General features: G+C 53.2%; 1 pseudogene; it reads right to left on the reverse strand.

The window, feature by feature from the left end:
* The window catches only part of LOC119107962 (filamin-A-like), a 117,082-nt pseudogene that overhangs the window by 64,296 nt on the left and 31,914 nt on the right, over nucleotides 1–20,872 (reverse strand).

Here is a 20,872-nt window from a genome sequence, read left to right on the forward strand (position 1 = left end):
GGTCTGCACACTTCTACCGGCAGCAGCCCCCAACGAGATCAGCCTGCAGGCTTCTACCGGCAGTAGTCCCCCGAAGAGACCGCCCTGTAGGCTTCTTGCCGGCGGCAACCGCTCCGAGACCAGCCTGTAGGCTTTTACTGGCAGCAGCCCCTACCGAGACCAGTCTGCGGACTTCTACTGGCAGCAGCGCTCAGTCAACTATGCCGGAGGCGTATGAGCGTGGGCTTGTATACCGGAGGTGTGTGAGCGTGGGCTTGCATACCGGAGGTGTGTGAGCGTGGGCTTGTATACCGGAGGCGTATGAGCGTGGGCTTGTATACCGGAGGTGTGTGAGCGTGGGCTTGTATACCGGAGGCGTATGAGCGTGGGCTTGTATACCGGAGGTGTGTGAGCGTGGGCTTGCATACCGGAGGCGTATGAGCGTGGGCTTGTATACCGGAGGTGTGTGAGCGTGGGCTTGTATACCGGAGGTGTGTGAGCGTGGGCTTGTATACCGGGGGTGTGTGAGCGTGGGCTTGTATACCGGAGGTGTGTGAGCGTGGGCTTGCATACCGGAGGCGTATGAGCGTGGGCCTGTATACCGGAGGTGTGTGAGCGTGGGCTTGTATACCGGGTGTGTGTGAGCGTGGGCTTGTATACCGGAGGTGTGTGAGCGTGGGCTTGCATACCGGAGGGCGTATGAGCGTGGGCTTGTATACCGGAGGTGTGTGAGCGTGGGCTTGTATACCGGAGGTGTGTGAGCGTGGGCTTGTATACCGGGGGTGTGTGAGCGTGGGCTTGTATACCGGAGGTGTGTGAGCGTGGGCTTTTATACCGGAGGTGTGTGAGCGTGGACTTGTATACCGGAGGTGTGTGGGCGTGGGCTTGTCAGAAAAGGTCGGCTCTGATGCATTACAAAACTCTGTTGGGCCTTTGGAACAAGGAAGTGCCGGTTTGCATGCATATGGTTGAGGCCGGTTTACTACTACAACGTCTGATTCAAACAGGATGACTGTTTGGCTCTCTCCGTGCTGGGCGAGGTCATGGGAGCTGCGCAGAAGGACAAGCGTCTGTCAAATGCATGTGTATCGCCACAGGCATGATCCAAACTACGTCGGCATTACCTGTCCCAGCGCCGATCGTGTCGACGCTGACGTGGGTGGCCTCCTGTGCCGTGACGCCCGGCTCCAGCGCGGGTCCGAACACGCGCACCTGGCTGGGGTCCAGCCGGTCCGCGGCCAACACACGGAACGGGGACTGAGGCACGGCCAGACCGCCGTACTCCACCTGCCGAGGTCAGCACACGGGTCACGTGGCTGGGGCACGGCCAGGCCGCCGCACTTCACCTGCCGAGGTCAGCACACGGGTCACGTGACTGTGGCACGGCCAGGTCACCGTACTTCACCTGCCGAGGTCAACACACGGGTCAGGCGGCTGTGGCGACGTTAGGTGACACGATTTCCTCTTTTCTTCGCTCCAATGTAAGCATAACATTTTACTTCAGGTAAGGTGTCGTTCCCACCTTCCCTCCTCGCAGCAGTTCTCCAGGGCTTACAACAACATGGCACACCGGGCCTGAAATCATACCTGCACAGTGTGTTTGCCGCCGGTGTTGGCTGCGTAGTCGACACGGTAGATACCGGGAGATTGCTCCTTGATGTCGGTACGTATCTTGTTGTGTCCTTCATCCATAACCTGCCGCATAAAGTGTGCCGGTCCAGGTTATTTCCACCTGAGCTCTTCTTGACATGGCAATCTTTCAAGAGGCGAAGATCACTTCTCACTATTTGCGGACACGGTACCCAGCACCCGTGTCACCAGTCCTCAATAGCTCCTGATCGGCAGCTGCCATTCTCGCCTGACGGAGGCCGGCAGGCCCGAGTGCGGGCCAGTCCGCGGAGCTGCTGCGCAGGCCGGCAGGCCCGAGTGCTGGCCAGTCAGCGGAGCTGCTGCGCAGGCCGGCAGGCCCGAGTACGGACCAGCCAGCGGAGCGCTGCTGGCGCCGCCGGTCCCCCGCGGAGGCCGGTAGGCTCGAGTGCGGGCCAGCCAGCGGAGCTGCTGCGAAGGCCGGTGGGTCTGAGTGCGGGTCAGCCGGCCGAGCGCTGCTGGCGCCGCCGGCCCCCCTTACCGTCACGTTGAGGGCGCCGCTGCCAGCCGAGCTGGTGTCCACCGTGAAGTGGGTGCTCTCGCCGGCCGTCACGCCCTCTGGCTGCACCCCGGGTCCTGTCACCGTCACCTGGACACGCCACGAGAATCAGAACAAGCCGGCTGCAGCCTGGACAGCCCCCAGTCAGCTGGTCCAGTCTGCTCAAGAGCCTCAGGCTTAGCTTCACTCCTCACTACAGCATGCTGTGGACACTTTTAAGGAGACTGATGATTCCTCGCAACACGATATCAGGAGCCCTCAGTGTAATGCAATCGCAGAATATTCATACCGCGATGTATTGCATGTTTTAAAACCCAAATCTGACCCGAACAATCCCGGGGCATGGTTTGCCCCAGCACCATCCCGTATCTCTCTGGTGGCGTGGGGTGTTCTGCTGACCTTACTGGCGTCGCCATCTGTGCGTGGCACGATCTGCGCCATCCAGGGCGAGCGCGGGATGTCCTCCGTCGCGCAGAGCACGTGCACGGCGTACTCGCCGGGCACCGTCGGCACGTACGTGACGTCCGCCGAGCCGTCACCGTTGTCTCGACACTGAATCTGCGTCTGCGACGGCCCCTCGATGCTGAATCCCAGCGCGCCCGTCTCGCCATTCGTCTCCACGGTGAAGACGGCCGGCGCGTGCGCTACGCCGCCCTTCAGGCCGGGTCCGTAACATCGGATTGCCGACTCCTGCAATAGGTGGCAGCACTGTCCGTCATCAGAGTTCGGCTCGCCGTCGCTGGAGATAGCGGGCGGCGGCGCGGCACGCCGGTTGATGTGGACGGTGACAGTGCGCGTCGAAATGACCCATGCTTCTGCCGCCAAGAGCGATAACCAATGCCCCGCGATCATGAGTCACCCGCTCTGACAGGGCACTCTGAGTTGTAGCGCAGCATATCCAGAGCAGCGCCCCAGGCGACTGATCGACCGAGCCGCCGGCTCTGACGACGACCACTGCGCGTGATCAAGATACACACGGCGCCGCCGAGCCGTCTGTCTCGGAGGGCTTTAAGGACGGCGCCCTCCGACAGGGACCAGCCGTCGTGCGATGTCCGACACCTTCGCCGCCCTGCCGAGATATCACACACCTTTGCTGACTCGACTGAGATGTCACGCACCTTCGCCGGTTCGACGGCTATGTCACGCACCTTTGCCGGCTCGACTGAGATGTCACGCACCTGTCCCCCCCCCCCCCTCACTGAGATATCACGCATATTTGCCGGCTCGACGGATATGTCACGCACCTTTGCCGGCTCGACGGATATGTCACGCACCTCTGCCGGCTCGGCTAAGATGTCACGCACCTGCCGGCTCGACGGATATGTCACGCACCTCTGCCGGCTCGGCTAAGATGTCACGCACCTTTGCCGGCTCGACGGATATGTCACGCACCTGCCCCCCCCCCCCCCCCCCCCCACACTGGGATGTCACGCACCTTTGCCGGCCCGACGTTGATTTCAAACGGTGACCTGGGAATCTCGTGACCGCCGAAGGTGATCATGACGATGTAGCGGGCCCTCCCGCTGAGGATAGTACACGCCTTCATACACACCGTCCTCCACCTCTCTAAGGTGTGCCGATTCGTTAGCACCACCTGCAAGGCGACCAACGTATGTAAAATCATCCGTGACGGCTCCAGTCAGAAGACTAAAGCTCATGGTTTAGGGCCATTGTCTCTGGGGGGGAGGAGGGGGGACGGAAGTCTCCCTGAGCCTCATGTGCTCTGCATCGACGCACTATTGTCCATGGACTAAGACTTCGACATTCACTTATTGTGCTCCATCCACCTAGCACACGTGGTTAAAGTTTTACCCCTCCTCCATTTCCTTTTGCCTTCAAACGCCGTGGCTGCACTTTTGTTCCTCGTGAGCTTTTACCGGTGCATTTCAACCAAACAACAGCTAAGAAGCACGCCGCAAATCGTGACACGTAACGCGCGGCCGATCACAAACACACCCGGAAGACATGCATGATGATGAGATGCATGTGCGATGAGACTTCCATTTTGGTCTAGACATTGGCCTAGACATTGGCTTCAACCTGTAAAACAAGCATGCTATCCTCAGTAATGACTTGGCCCGATTAGACCTCGATCGGCGCTGACCGTAGTCATCCGGCCGAGGGGAGACTCTGACCTGGTTCGATGACGCGCAGCCGACCTGACCTGACCTGACTGATCTCCCCCTGACCTGGTCCGATGACGCGCAGCTGCAGCTGTCCGTCGCCGGCGCCGTCTGTCCAGACGCGGAAGTCGGCCGTGTCGCCCACCCGGACACCGTGTCCCTGCAGCCCGCGACCCGTCACCCGCACCCGACGAGGCTCACACGCTGAGGGGAGCAGGAGCGCAGGCGGGTCAGGGGAGAGGGTTGTCACCCGCACCCGACGAGGCTCACACGCTGAGAGGAGCAGGAGCACAGACGGGTCAGAGGAGAGGGTCGTCAGCCGCACCCGACGAGGTTCACATGCTGAGGGGTAACAGCAAGGGCTCAGCAGAGAAGCCATCACATGTTTGTAACCGGTAAACGCGGGCTTTTGCATGGAGCCACGTTCACTCGCCATTTTGAGAAGAGGTTCTCGTTGGCTGTTAAAATGGTATTTTGCTTGCGCAGCTACAAAAAAAGGACATCCATAGGGTCAGCTAACCGTGATTTACTGCATCTTACTTGCATAACGCCTCAATGATAAATATATATTTTTTTGTAAAAACCGACAAAGCATTTCAAAAAAACAATGCGAGAATACGTCATGTTAGGTCGTTGCTCCGTACACGACACATAATTCTCCCTCAGTGCCGCACGTCTCGTGACGTCGGCTGCGAGAATCGGTCTGAGGCCCACGTGAGGCTGGCGCTCGTCCGTCCCTGGCTCAGCGCGTTGGTGCTGAGTGCAGCTGACCTGGGCCGACCCGGACGGCGCGGGGGCAGCCGGGGATCGGCCGCCCTGCGAACAGCACGTCCACCGAGTGTTGGCCCAGCCGCTGGGCGGTGTAGTCGCAGCGCCAGCGGCCGGGCTCCACCCGGCCCAGCCGCAGCGCCGAGGCGGGGCTGTTGCTGCCCTGCGGGTCCAGCAGCACTACCTCCGGCGTGCCCCGGCCGGCACCTGGCGGACCGGCGCTCAGTTAGTCACACACTCGCACTGGCGTCCACGCTCTCAGATGTAAGGAGGGGCCATGCCAACACTAACAGCCTGACGTCGTGTGCGGAAAGAAGGAAAGACCCTATCCTATCCACCCTATCGGAAAGAGGCCGGTTGTTCGATCTTAAAATGTTTAATCAGTGCATTAAAGCCTCAAAAAAGGCGACGGATCACTGTTTCGTAAAGCTTTAATACATTACAGCTGAATAATGAGTCTTTCCAAAATTGATCCACCCTTACAAGGGGATATTTATGAAAGGAAAACACAATATTTCAGCAGCGCACGGTGGCAGCCTTGTTAAGCTGTATTTCAACGTGATACAAGTTATCGTGCGCGAAGATTCAGTAGAATTCATGCGCCATGCATGACTGATTGACCTCTCCTTTTGCCAGAAGCTATTACCTCAAGGCTCTTGGGGCTAATTCGATGCCTAAAACACACATCACAAGATGCGCGCTCACTGCATGTGGTTGCACATGTTAACCTAGAATGCACGTGCTGGTTTACACGGACGTGAGCAGCCTGAGCCGTGCCTTCGGTGAAGATGTCGAAGAACGTCGGCTTTCCAACAACGACCCCGTTGGGCTCCAGGCCTGGGCCCGACGCCGTGACCTTGCCCGGGTCGCCGGCGAAACCCTCGACGTCGACGGCGAACGGCGAGCAGGGCAGCTGGCGGCCCCTGAACAGCACCATGACCAGGTGACGGCCCTCGGCCGTCGGGGTGTACCGGCAGCTGTACGTCAGCCTCCGGTCGCCGCTGAACTGGGCGTCGATCTGCGGTGAGACGGAGTGACACGTTAGTCTCCGGTCGCCGCTGAAATCCGCGTCGATTTGCGGCGAGGCGGCTGACGCGTCTCAGCGCCGGCTCGGGCGCCGTCTGCTGCAGAGGCCGCAATTGGTGGCGCCCCTGCGCAAGCCTGTCGTCTGCCCGCACACGGTGGGCAACCCACAGCGTGCAGCTGTCTTTACGAGATTGGAGACCCACAAGAACTGCGGCCAGTTTAAGAAAGCCAATCCCTTGGCGCTAGACAAAGTCTGCTTCATATGAGCTAGGCCATTTGTCACTCATGTAGTTTCTAAGGTGCATGCTCAGCATGCTCAGCATGGCTATGCCCAGAAACTGTGCGAGTGTAAAGGTTTCATGGGCAGAAGTTTAACACTGAGCTTTCAGGCTAAAACCTAATGTCTACAATGACCCGGCTAAGTATCCTTGATCATCCATCCTAATCCTGCTCAGTTTCCAAACCTTGCCCAGCCAAGGACACTTGAAGTTCGCGGCGTAGAGAATAAGCTTTTTGGCAACTACATCGTTACCCTGGAACCACTATATAAAACCAATAAACCGTTCTGTTGTGTGTTGGTCTGAGTCCCTTGTCTCTGCGAAAGCTAGCGACTCTCCTTCTCCTGACTCCGCGACCGACGGCCACAGGTCGATGGAGTGAGACTCCGCTCACCGGCTCTGGCTGCCCTCCCGGTCGCACCAGCTGACACTCGACCTTGCCCTGACCGGCCGAGAACGTCTCCACTGTGAAGAAGGTGGGAGCGCCCACCACCACACCGGTCGGCTCCACACCGGCGCCGTAACATCTCACCCTGTGCGCAGGTCAGGCCAGATCAGGTCGTCAGAGAAACACCATATTATGCAGTACAGAGCACCCATGGCCAGGAGAACACGTCATCAGCGGGCAGATCAGGGCGACCGCGCCCTGGAGCACACGTCAGGTCAGGGCGACACCACATCCTGCTGCACAGGTCGGCTCAGGACAGCGTGGCTCCTAGCAGCACATGTCAGCCTGACGTAACACCACACCAGGACTTGCACCGCATCATGCGGTGTAGGCCATGTTCAGGTCATTCTTGTAGCTCTACAGTGCCATGGGACATGCCAGGTCAGGTTCGCAGGAAGAAAATACCATTTAGCATAGACCAAAACACAGGTGAAGGCAACTGCACCCCGGAGCACAAGTCAGGTCACGATCACTGCACTAAGCCGAATCCGGAATTCACGGTAGCGCCTTCACGGTAGCGCCTTACCCTCCACAACAGTTCAGGTTAAGGCAATGACGTGTCCTGTGCTTCAGCTCAAGTTAGGTTATCTTTGCGATAGCATGCAGTAGGGGATGAGTGGGGGGGCAGCATTTAGAAAATATGTTCTTCAATACGTCATTGTTTGATTGCGTCATCGTATTTTGCACAACATGGATTGAGAGCCAATTGACGGCTAGTACATCGGGAAGTCGTGCTCATAAACTCCGGATATGAACTACTCGACCAATATATATTTCTTATAAATCTTGATCGCCGCATGGCCAATTGAACGTAAGAATTTAAATGACGTATTATGACATCATCGATATCTGGGTGACCTTGAAATAGTTTGTGCGAAATAGACTACACACTTTCGCGGATAAAAATGTGGAACATCTCCTTTAACATACCCAAAGTTTGTAAGTGTAACATAGTGCAGATATTATTCCTCAGTGATGCTTAGCATACACAACAGCACCAGTTCACATTATGTAATGTTTCCGCGATGCGTCAACTTAGCACAATGCGCTGGAAAAGCTGCGGTTCTTCATAAGTAGAACTGCTTGTGAAGTCTTGCAGCTCTGCATGTTGTGAAGCATTGCAGCTTTGCATGTCAATGCGAATGTTTCACATTTGAAGACACTGGAGCAAGCATCAGATATGATGAGACAAGCTCACTTACAACTATTGGTATATTTTGTGAGTGGAAAAGACTGCTCTAGACAGCACAATGCTCTGCTCAGTAAATATGCTCCTCAATGCGTCACGGTTTGACTACGTCATCGCTCCTTCCACAGCATTGATTGAGAGCCAATTGACGGCTGCTGTACGTGGAAACCGTGCTCACGAACGCCAGGTATAAACGCTTCGGCAATTATATTTTTCTTGGCTTTGATTCCCGCGTGGATTATCGAGTGACATTATTTGAATGACGTTATTACGACGTTATGAATGCCAAGGTGGCTTTAAATTCTCTCCCCGATATACCTTTCCCTATTTTCGTGGGCGTTTGGCTCAGAAACTAGACGGGCTTCGGTCTTCAGAACGCAGAATTCGAACGTCACCGAAAGGTCTCCAAGATGGCTGTTTCAGTTCAAAACACTATATAATGTGAAACACTTCCTTTTGAATGACAGCATCAAAGATGCAGAAGCTAACAGCTGCAGCTGGTTTCAGATGAATGATGACTAGCCGAGCCATTCCGTGTGTGAGAGGTTTACGTTCTGTGAACTTTGTGCGCGCCATTTAGCCCATATCTTGAACCCGATGGTATGGAATTCTTTGAAGCTGCTGACAGTTGATAAAGCTGTTAAAACAACAAACTTTGGTTGTTGCTGCAGCTTCTGGGTTACATACATTGCAAGATAAACAATTGACTGTCGTGCTATACATATGAGCTACAAGCTTTTACCTGACAACACTTAACAAACTTTTCGCCTTCCAGCACAGGTTAGGCACGAACAATTCAGCGACCTGTTCGCCAGATGCATTGCATGATTTCGTGCCTCCAGCGGTCTACCTTTCAGGCACGCTAGTTCAGTCAGAAGGCGGATCTCCACAGCCTGCAAGCGACGGGTGCTGCCTAAAAAACGCTCCTTCAGTTAATGCAACTTGACCGTGATGAAACTGAGCCTGTGAAGTACTATTAATGACTAGTGAAATGGGTCCTCCGGGAGGCACGTGGTTAAACCAATCGCGGAATGGGAGCCGGGTTGTGGCCGCTGGTGCTGGCGGGGGGGCGCGGTGATGCTGAGAGGCCTGGGGCGGAGTACAGAAGGGTAGCGTCAGTGATGGGGTGAGGTGGCGCGCGCTGCAGCGCTGGCAGGGACGGAGTAGCACCAGTGATGGGGTGAGGGTGGCGCGCGCTGCAGTGCTGGGAAGGATGGGAGTAGCATCAGTGATGGGGTGAGGTAGCGCGTGCTACAGCGCTGGGAGGGACGGGAGTAGCACCAGTGATAAGGTGAGGTGGCGCGCGCTGCAGCGCTGGCTGGGACGGAAGTCACACGGGCGACTGGGGCCGCCGGGGCACCTTCGGCAGCCCCCACCTGTCTGATCCCCTCGCCCCGAGTACAGTTAACACGCGCCCGGGTGGCCGGCTGGACACCATTCGCTCGGGTGGGGGTCAATTTGACTCCCCTAAGATCTCAGAATCTAAGGAAGCTAGAGACGCTAAATTTACAGGATGTGTTGGCCTGTATGTGAACTCACTTAGCTCAAAATTTGGGGCTTTTAGGTCATGACCTTGCGGTCAAATAAGGTCCAAAAACGTCAAACTCAAGATTGGTCTCCAAAGTGCCCCGGAACCTAAATACATGTTCTAAGCAAAAGGTCACGTGCTGATTTGACCTTTTTGTGACCTTGTGACAGTGACCTTTGTTGACCTTTTGAAAGTCATGGTGACCAAAATCATACGAGGCTGCTTGGAGTTTTGTGTTTGAATAAGTGACAAAAATAATTGTTGCAGCATGTTCCTAGAAACAAAATGTTGACCTGGGTCATTTTAGGTCAATGACTTATTCTGACCTTCAAGAAGTCCATGTAAGATTATAATGCGGATCCTGCTACCAATAAATGTAAAATGAGTACCTGAGGCTACCCCGTACAGCAAGCCCTGAAGTAATAAATAGAATGGTTTTGACTTTGGTCTGACCTTCGTACCTGATCCCAAGTCCATGGAACCTGCTCGTTAAATTGCTGTGTTGCCTAAGAAAGTATTTCAGATATATATAGTGTTGTCCAACACTCTGCTGTTGCATTAGATCGAACGATTCCCTTGAAATTGACATCGCTGAATCCATGGGTTGACTTTGATCTGCTGTAGACCAGTGACCTAACATGGTATATCTAGAGTTCTAATACCAAACCATCCGCTTTTCAATTGTCTGCAGCTATGTAAAATTTGGCGCGACCGCGCCGCGTCGTTCGGAAACCATCTGGAAAAACCTCCGGGGGGTAATTTGACCCTCACCATGTTAACTCCTGCTGGCGTATGCATCTCAGGAGGGTGTGGCTTCCAACCCTCCCCCCCCCCCACCCCAGGTCTAGACCGCCCACCTGTCTCGGAGATCGAAGCTGTGTTCCTCCACGTTCATATCATTTTCGGATCCAGGAAAATGTATCCATCAGCCGAAACTAGCATAAACTGATGGCTGGTGGCGTGCCCAGTGTACGCAACCCCCGGTCAACTGCCGGGGTTGAAAACCGCGGCGCTTTACAGGCCCAGCCAAGAGACAAACTAGGCTCCTCGTCTAATGTTATCATCATGGCTGTTTCACGACTGGTATAGGCTGAGGAAGGCAGGTGGATTTGCCTTTTTCTCCCTGCGGTTACCAGACTGAGGCCAGTCAGTGAAATTATCAACAGGAGACAGCCAATCGCAGACGGGTATGCTTGCACCAAAGGTGCGCTGCTGCCCAATGTTTGCTAGTGACGGGAAATGAAACAGTGCCGTCTGGCCGTACGTGGACACACAGGCCGCTGCTCCTTACGCGCGTAAATCGATATAGAGACCACTACTCCTCTGATGCTTGGCTTATGCTCCCGCAGCCAGAGCCATGCCCGGCTTCTGCGCCCGGTACTGCTCCGCCCGCCGTCTGCGGGTGGGGGGGGGGGGGGTCACGTGACGCCGGACCACGGAGCCGGCCAGCGCAGACGCGGCGCGAGGGCTCGCTGCGCTTGTTTGTGTTGTGAGGTGAGCGGTGGGCCGGCTGAGGGTGGGGCGGCACACCCTCCGGGACCCTTGGTCTCCACACTTCAAACGGGTAGACTCACGCTAGGGCGGCGGCGGGTCCGGCCGCCACCGGTGTGATGCTCATATGCAGTTCACTCGACGGGCCCTCACTGCCAGACAGGAGACGACGGGAGACTTCGGGAGGCTACAGAAAACTTCACGGAGAAACTCTCCAGAGCTCGTCATTAGACTTATTCTTCTACAAGGTACCTTGATGATCTCAGAAACAGTACATAAAAGGAGCCTTTTGTCAATGTTTCTCCTCTTCGGTGTTACCCTATGAAGCAGGTGACCGTGGTAGGGCTGGTCCTGCACTCTTCTTGATGCGGTCTATCGTCACACCATAATTGGTGAGACTGGCCGTCGTGCCAAGGCTCTCGTGAGGTCGGATTCTGTGCTGGCTATAGTGAGCTATAGTGAGCTATAGTGAGCTATGGTGAGCTATATGGTGCTGATGTATGGGCTCCGCAGAGGCTGACCCACTCAAGTATGTGTGGATTGTATGTGGTTGTGCCTGATATGATCATACCTCAAATACGGTCATGATATGATCCCTTTTAGTGGCATATGCAAGCTACAAAAAGATGTGCAGACGTAGATGATATGGAAGTGGCATATTGCAATTAAAATTTCAAGCTAATATGCACTTTGGCTCTCGCTGCAGCGGGCCGGCTTGTTTGCAATACAAGGTTTATCATTGTTATAAACTTCTGTTGTTTCCTACTCAGTTTTGTTGTTCACCAACAGGTAAAGATACAGCCAGTACTTTGTCAGGCGTTATTTGTCTTTGTTGTGAACACGGTTCTGCAATTTGTGAACTGTTCGTAAGCATATTATGCACAAATGTTCTTAACGGTCTATTATAACACTGCACTTAACTTTGTTTCACCGTTTAGTATGTTTTGGTGGTTCCGTGTTTGAGTTATATTATAATAATGCATGCTCCTGTTGGCATAGAAGCGAAGCCGGCGCAATAAAACTCAGTTTGTATGTAGCTGCAGAATATTTCCTATCGCAGCAAGCTTCTCAGAATATTGACTTCAAACAGTCCAAGAAGCGGAGAAGACAATGACACTGTGCTTAGGGAGTGTTTCCATCGCCGGCAGGTTGTCAATAGGAGGTCAAAATGACACAAACATTTTGCCAATAGAACTCTTTGATGCTCCCTTGAGAATACGTAACGTTATTTTCTTTAAAACACCGTACAGACAGGTGTTCGTCAGAACATCATTTTGGAGAGGCTGAAAGCGTGGCATCGTCGGTATGTTCGTAAATTTATCGCGAAACCGGCTGATCGTAAGTATTCAAAAACTCCTTTGCATAGAAAACTTGAGGAACTGGGCGCTGCATCCACATCAAAGTTTTTTGACCATGTGATGGTACCATCCCAGGCTGTGCAGAGCAAACTAATGAAACATGTATTGTATCGCATGGGCCAGGCATGCTCCTGCTGTATATACATCAATGAACCATTGTTGAAGAAATGAAATATCAGCCGTCAGTGAGACTCATGCTTAGATCCGGCGCAGCCCTCCATATTTTCTTTACATGAGTTAAGTCATATAACAATCCACTTGGGTGGCATCGGGATCAGACGAATCGCTAGACACGGCTCGTTGCGTGGCCACGGCGCCGCCACGGAAGTGATCCAAGACGTCCGAAGACTGTGTCACTGCCTGCTCGTCTCTGGGAGATTTTTGCCTTGGATTGCGAGGGCGGATCGCGGACGCGCCACCCTCAGTAAAATCCCCCCTATTGTCATGAAAGTGCCATCCTTTGGGTCGCTCTCAGAGCCCTTGGTGCTGCCTCTGGAAGCGCCAGCGCCAGATATGCGGTATGAGAAGGGATTGTGGCTCTGACCTATATACAAATACTGCTGTGACGTCGGCGGCTCTTTTATGGAGTTAACTTGAAGATAATGTTCCACATTTGAAGATGTTGAGGCGAGGATCCGATCTGATGAAGTAAGCTTATTTGTAAATTGTTGGTATACTTTTGCGTGCAAAGATGATTGTAGACAACCAACTTTCACTATTTAACAAACATGCTTTTCAATAAGCCATGTTTTTTACTGCGCCGTGAAATGTTCGTACGACGTCAGAGTAGCTGCCAAACTGCCCGTGCAAAGTTGCCACCGCAGAGGACGGGCTGACTCAACTGTTGTGCTTCAACTTGTTGATAGACATCGTGCTGATCGATGTGTTGTTTGCATAACCCAAACGCCGTTCTGTGCACATATCTCGGCCCTTTCTTGTGGTGTTGCCTCTTTTCACGTTATTTTATATTGTTTACTTGCATTTCCATACTCGATTGTTGCGCTATCCCCAAGTTATTTAATGTGCAGTCTTATTTGCGTCATAACTCGTACCAACGCCCAAGTAACTGCATAATAAGGCAAAAAACACGATTCCTAAATCCTTATCCAACCCTGCCATCCTCTATTTTGCTTTATCCCGCATCCTCGCGACACCCCACTTATCAGGGACAGGCTGCATGCGTCAGCCAAGATGTGGGCCGAAAGGCCCCCTGAGAAGTGGGACCCCGACCGGGTATCTCGCGTACGTGCACCATTTAAAGCTCGGCGATTGCCCCACCCCCACCCCCACCTCACCCCCACCCCCACCCACGTGCATGCAAATCTGCCTCACCGTTAACTAATATCCTTCTCCCAAGCCCTGAAACGATCATTTCTGGTCGGAATTGCTATAATCCAAACAACCAAACCAAGCCAGTCCTGAACCCTCACGACGCCCCCTTCAGCCGGACAGTCTGCATGCGTCGGCCACGGCCACGGCCACCTGAGGGGGGGGGGGGACATCGACCGGGTACCCAGCGCACACCTCGCAGGGGGTCCCTGCCCGTGCTAAAGCTCGGCCTCTCGCCCCGTAGGCGTCCTACTCAACCATTTTCCATTCTCCTGCGTCTCATAGCCCTGAAATGTCCATTTCTTGTCGAAAAAGCTCTAATCTAACTAATCAGTCACATCCGATCGCATTCGAAATTTACACCAATCACATTATATTGGATGGGGGCCAACCAAACTCTGTTCACGCTACAATTCGTGCTGACGAACACTAGATACAAACCAATTGGTGATAATATTTGTATTGGCCTGGAGCACTACATGAGCTATGACATGGCATTATTCGCGTGCCGTTCCTATGGCGCCATGCATGCCTCGGTGGCCTTGATATGGTCTGCACAAGTCGCGGACGTCAAGCTCAGAACCAAGAGGGATTTGAGTTTTAAGAAGGGCGTGTCCGTGAACTGAACTGAGTGATCTTCAAAATAGCTATCTCAGTTCAAAACCCCGTACAAATGTGGGGCACTTTGTTCAACGTGAGGCTAAACAACGCCTGCACCCGCGCTCAATGCTCAGCCTAATTATTCACTGCAAGGACGGAGTAAAGTAAAGATCACGATGAAACGTATCACCGGCAACTCATACATCCACTTAGAGGCAACAACAAGCTATAGAATGCAAGATCAATCAAACATGTCGCAGGATGCATGCTACAGAAGAATGCTGTTAAACTGAACCTTGTGCAGAGGGTCGGCGGGCATGCCCGGAACAAAACGCAACACCGCACTCTCGAATTTGAGCGTAGAACAACGTCTGGAATTCAAATGCGAGGCCTACTCATGGCGCTGCTGCCGCTGCTGCCACGACTGCTCGTGACCGGGGCGGTGAGAGGCGTAAGAGTATGTTCGAGAATGTGACGTCATGCACGTGCTGCCGCTCCTTCTGGGCCGTGCTCCCCACTGGCAGAGCACCCACCTGAGTTGCTGCCTATCACATCAGTTATTGGTAAAAGGGAAGACGGCCCTGGGGACGGCGCGAGCCGCAGCAGCAGCCGCAAGGCCAATGTGGGGTATCGAGATGACCTCACAGCATTCGGGGTACAGATTGTAGGTACAGGCAATGTTCCAGTCCGAGAGAATATTGAACCATCTGAGGTTGATGATAAAACTGGTTAAGAGGTGTGTACATCACTTTCGTGGCGTTGAGTTCGTCGTCGCGTATCACCACCGTGCTACCAAATGGGCTGGGTTTCGCTGGTATTGGTAGCAGCAGTGCCATGCCAGACTTATGCCAAAGCTACAAACCACGCCTAGCTATCACGGCACACCTGGGGTTGAACTGGCTAGATCTAGTAATACATGCATTTCGTCACGTCAGACAGAGCATAGAGCAAGTCAAATGCTTCTCATTCTCCGTCCTACCTGCCTCCAGCGACGCTCGGACTGAAATAAGTCACATGAATGAGTGTAGTGTCAACAATGACACCCTCTCAATGGACTGTGTCAACCAACACACATTTTCAGTAAAAGTTTTTATCATCCCGGAAAAGATAAAAGAGTGAGCACAAATCCCCCCACCTCAAGCCCGTCCCAAGCATCCACAATACTGCGTTTTTGAACTTGTATTCCACCATAACACAATGTACTAAAACACTGTGGTGTACATCTTGAAGCGTTCTTTGTTTTTTTCCTTGGTTAATTCCTCCGGGTTCTCCGGCTCTTTTCGCTGATCACGCAATTGATATCGTTAAGTGGCGTTTCCATAAGGCATCGCTAAGCGGTAAAAAATTATGATAAGGCGACAAAACTTTGAGTCAAGTGATAACCGATAGTAATGGCCTTTATTGGCCCCGTATTAACCCTTGCCCTGTTTCACCATTTTTCACAACGTGAATGAAGGTGTGTTCGATGCGGCCCTCCTGCTGTCAATTCTACACTGATAAAGACTGAGCTTAGCGAAAAACGCTACTCGATTGTTTTCAAGGGATTTCGCCATTGGTAATACGTTGCGTGTAGCAAGATTAATATTTGACCCCATTCTGCCAGCTCAAAGGTAAATTTGTTATAAAAGCACACCTTTCAGCTTCACGTGTTAATATGTTCAGCATCATGCCTAGTAAAGACACATAACCTAAACAGGCGTGTTCCTGATCTAAATTTGAGAAAAATGTCGTATATTTTGATGTGTTTTGAGCAATGGTTATTATACATGGTTTCGCTCACGTAACAATGTCCGTCCGCCGCGCGCGTTACGTGCACATGACATGCTGGGGACACGTCTCTCGTATAAAAAACACGCGCAACGAGTGCCCCCTCGGACAATGAAAATTTGGACGCGATTTAACATCATGCCGGAGAGGCATCCTAAAAAATCTCACGAGGGCGCCTCCCCCCCGCACCCCCTACCTCTGTTTCAGGTGAGGGATAATCCTCGCCCTGTTAGCCGTTTTCCTAGGGCGGACTGCAGAGGTGTCGATGTGATCCCCCTGTCGTGTCTCAGCTCAGAAAGAAAGAACCTTAGCAACAAAAAAAAAAGTACTCGTGGGTTGGTCTCAGCGAGATCTTAAGATAGGTTAGCAGCTTTATGTTGCTAGGTCAATAATGGCTTCGACTGTGCCAGGTCGAGGCTGAATTTCCCGCAGTGAAAATCCTTGCAGTGACACAAAACCTAAACAGGTAAATTCCTTGTTCAATCAGAGCATAATGGCTGTACATATTTATGTGTTTGACCATATATAGACATACGTTGCATGCTCCGTTAATGGGAATATGTCAAAAGATGCAAGGCAAGTGACATACACGATAAAATAAGCTTACTTATACCATTGGTATACCTTTAAGAAGAAAATGCTGCTTCTAGACAGCACAATTTTCTCTGTTTAGTAAACTATGCTCCTCAATAGGCCTCTGTCATTAGGATCCCGTCCATGTCCCTGTTGACCATATCTTTCTCTTGCCGGCTCGAGGCCACTTGTTGGCACATAATATCTTGTTCGGCACTGTAGACCCCTAAACGGTGCAGGAGCCTTGTATTGTTGCAGGGGACCCGACCAATGCAAACCGCGGGCACGGCTGTCTGCTCGGTGCGTGGTCCTCCAGAGCTCAAACCGACACGGAGTCGACTGTTCGTTGTTGCTGATCTCTGGCCGAAGCAGAGGAATGCTCGCTCTCAGGGGTTCCCAATCAGTGCAAGAGGCTCTCTTACTGGCATTTGAGATCACGGCCCTACGGGTGGGGTCCTTAATGTGACCTACAGCCAGCCCTTTGGGCCGTTTAGCCTTCCAGTCGGGCCCTTGATCTTTGGTCTTAAGAGATCTTTCGCTCCTTTTCGGGCCCCTTAAACACCGTTCATGGCCAGCTCGGACCACTTGCCGCCACATAACCCCTGTTAGGCACTGTGGCCCCTGACCGACACAGAAGCCCCTCATTGTGTCAGACACCCCGAAATTGCAAATCGTGGGCCCCGGCCTCGTTCCTGCTTAGGAAATAGATCTCAAGGGTTCAGACGGACCTGGAGCCTACTGTTTGGCTCCGTGTAGAGGCTCTATGTCATAGGGATAGAGAATCCTAATAAAAGGGACCTTATAGCAGCCCTCTGACTGATATTTCAGGTCATGGCACATGGCACATGGCACAGGTGGGGAGCCGGGTCCGAATTTAACCGAGCTCTTGGTCTTTGTTTCCGACACTACTTGTAGAGCTTTGTCGGGAAACGGAAAACAGGCGTATCTGTGAAGGCCTTGAAATTGTTTCACGCACTGCAGGGGCGCACAGTTTTCTCAGCTCGGTGACAAATAAAGCAGCCAGCTCCATCTGCAGCTCTCACGTGGTCTGACGAGCTAACCAGCAGCCGTTGGCGGCGGATGGCCACGTGACCTGACGAGCTGACCGGCAGCCGTTAGCGGCGGATGGCCACGTGACCTGACGAGCTAACCGGCAGCCGTTAGCGGTGGATGGCCACGTGACCTGACGAGCTGACTGGCAGCCGTTGGCGGCGGATGGCCACGTGACCGCGGCGGCGCCGGATGATAAGATACAGACGCGCCGCGCCGGCGTTTGACTCAGCGAGCCTCGCGGCGCGCGCGGCAGTGGAACGTGGCGGCGGACGGCCGGCGGGACGGCGGGGGAGGGCGGAGGCGCGGCGTGAGCTCATCACGACAGATCGGTGACGGTGCCGACAGGACGGTCGCCTGGCCGTCGCCTGGTCGCCTGGGTCCCCGACGTCCTTCCCCTCTGCCCCCCCCCCCCCCCTCGCACCCGCCATGGTCAGCTGGTGTCAAACGATTGTCAGGCGGCAGCAAGCACTCCCGCGAGGGTACTTAGCGTTGTTCTGTTACCGTCGCTGCGAATCGGTGAAGACTAAACGCATGCGAAAATATGGCCCACACACATTGCAAGATTAGCCGATATTGTCTTTTTCGCCCATGACAATGCAATCACCTAAGATGTGACAGTTGGGCTATTGGCAACCGAACGGGAAGTTTAGCTGCAATGGTAGGGGTTCACATATCCTCTTCCGTTGTCATTATTTGATATCTGGCATTGAACACGTCCGAAATACGAGCAAACCGATGGTTTTCACTTGAACGTGTTTCCACTAGCTGGACACAGCGAGTCATAGTTCTATCAATATGATCGTCCGCTTCGTCCTCAGTCGACATGCGTTGCTTCCGCCTCACTGCGACTACGAGCCGTCGAGATCTGGGCCCAGTTTTGACCTTGAGTGCTATGCAGCTTGATGGGGATTAGACAACGTTTCTAAACCAGCTGCAATGTTTTAATAAAAGCTTAGTTAGCAGGTGTATTTTAACGTCTTAAAATGCATGTAACACAGCTTTTGAAGAGTTGGACGCGCTGGTGTTGAGATTGCGTGAAGCCGCGACCAGTGGTCGCAAAGGCGTTAATCTCCAGAGCGGGTCACTGTGAAGCCCGGCAGGACCGCTCCAGATAACAACTGTCCGATCGTCCAGGACGATGCTGAGTGTGGCTGGAGAGGAGCGTGGCGATCACAGACGTGATGATTGTTAAGAGGCACCACCTGACTGATCGTCACGTGCTTGGTTGTTCAGTGGATGATCTGGCAGCCAAAGACAATAAGGCCAAGCACTTTCGAAAATTCAGACCAACAGTATGGTCGATATGTTGGAAAATGAACCTGTTATAAGAGTTCAGCTGACAAATGTTCACTGCGAAATATTATCGTATGGTGGATATTCGCGTATTCGTATTATTGGTATTCGCGCGTGAATTCACAAAACACGTTGATTGAAAATCAACTATTTGCGGGTGGCCCCACGCCTGTCAGCTTGGCAGCGAATTGATAAAATTTTTCGAGCCTATATTTTTGGTCCCCGGATAAGAACACCCACTTTGCCACAAACGTTTCGCACATACCATACGGTATACTTCGCCTATTCGAATCACGAGAGGGTGAATCGAGCACATGCCTCCTGTGGACCGAGGAGTGGGTGCAAAACCAATATACGCTGCGGTGCTGACTTACGTTGCTTGCATTCAGGGTAGGCCTTCGTTGGCAAGAAAAACCATGTTGAACAGAAAGCAAAGCTTGTGACAGTGCTTTGTGGTACTGTGCAGAAGTGAAATATGCCACAAGGCGTGTCGACAGAGCGTGAACGAGAGCAAAAATGGTGGTGAGATGGAGAGAGAGAACGACAGGGGGAGGTGAAAAACAGAGGCAGCGGAAGTGAGGACGACAGCGCCAGTAAGAGAAAGTGGAGGAAGATTCAGGGATAAGAAGGCAGAGAGAAAGGAAGCAGGTACTGTCACTGACAGAGAGATAGAGAGAGAAAAAAAGAAAAACAGAGAGAGAGAGAGAGAGAGAGAGAGAGAGAGAGAGAGAGAGAGAGTGTGTGTGTGTGTCTCACCTGCCAGGGCTCGTCTTGGTGCGGATTGGCGCTCCTGATTTCAGCCTGGCGTTGGGGTACTGGGAGAGATACGTCATCATGGACAGCTCGTCCACGTTCGGGTCGACCATGTCTTCGGGCCGGATCAGCTGCGGGTAGAGGGACGGGAGCTGGCCGTGACAGTGGCTGGCAGTGTCCGACTCCGTTGGCAGGTCAGCCAGCCCCGTCGTCCGGCATCCCCCTACTCCCACCTCCCAACTTTACGTGCGGTCTGGAGACTTAAAGAGCGGAGTTCTTCGTTTAGCGATATGTTTTGACAACAGTAACTCATCTGTTCGTACTGTCATGCGCCTCACCCTCCCCTTCATCGCGTTGACGTCGCCCCTACCGTCGGGCATTTTCCGTCTGTTAGCCAGGCAGAGCAAACATCAATGACCGTGGCTTTGTCAGGACCGTTCTGACACATGCACACACACACGCACACACACACACACACACACGCACACGCACACACACACACGCACGCACATGTACACACACACACACACACACACACACACACACACACACACACAACACACACACACACACACACACACACACACACACACACACACACACACACACACAACACACACACACACACAACACACACACCCACACACACACCACACACACACACACACACACACACACACACACACACACACACACAACACACACACCACACACACACACACAACACACACACACACACACACACACACACACACACACACACACACACACACACACACACGCACACACACACACACACACACACACACACACACACACACACACACACACACACACACACACACACGCATACGCACACACACTCGGATGGCGGGCAGCCTTACAGGCTCGGGCCTCAGGTCAGTGGCCCGAGCATGCGTGGCGGCCAGGGCCACTGTCCGATGGTAACGGGCTTTCAACGATAGGCAAGGCAAAAGAGACGGTGGCCTTTCACCGATGCATGGTAACCGGTGATCGCTTTATTGTACGGAACTGTGGGTCTGATTGGCGTGGACCAAGAATGTTTTGGAAACTTTCAATTTTCAGTCAGCTGTCTTTCAAGAATATTTTCGGACTAAAGTCAAACAAGCCACCGGATGTCTGCCGTCAAATTGTTTCGATACACTGCGG

This window comes from Pollicipes pollicipes, unplaced genomic scaffold, assembly GCF_011947565.3.
Source record: "Pollicipes pollicipes isolate AB1234 unplaced genomic scaffold, Ppol_2.1 Scaffold_6686;HRSCAF=7923_pilon_pilon_pilon, whole genome shotgun sequence".
Taxonomy (NCBI): domain Eukaryota; kingdom Metazoa; phylum Arthropoda; class Thecostraca; order Pollicipedomorpha; family Pollicipedidae; genus Pollicipes; species Pollicipes pollicipes.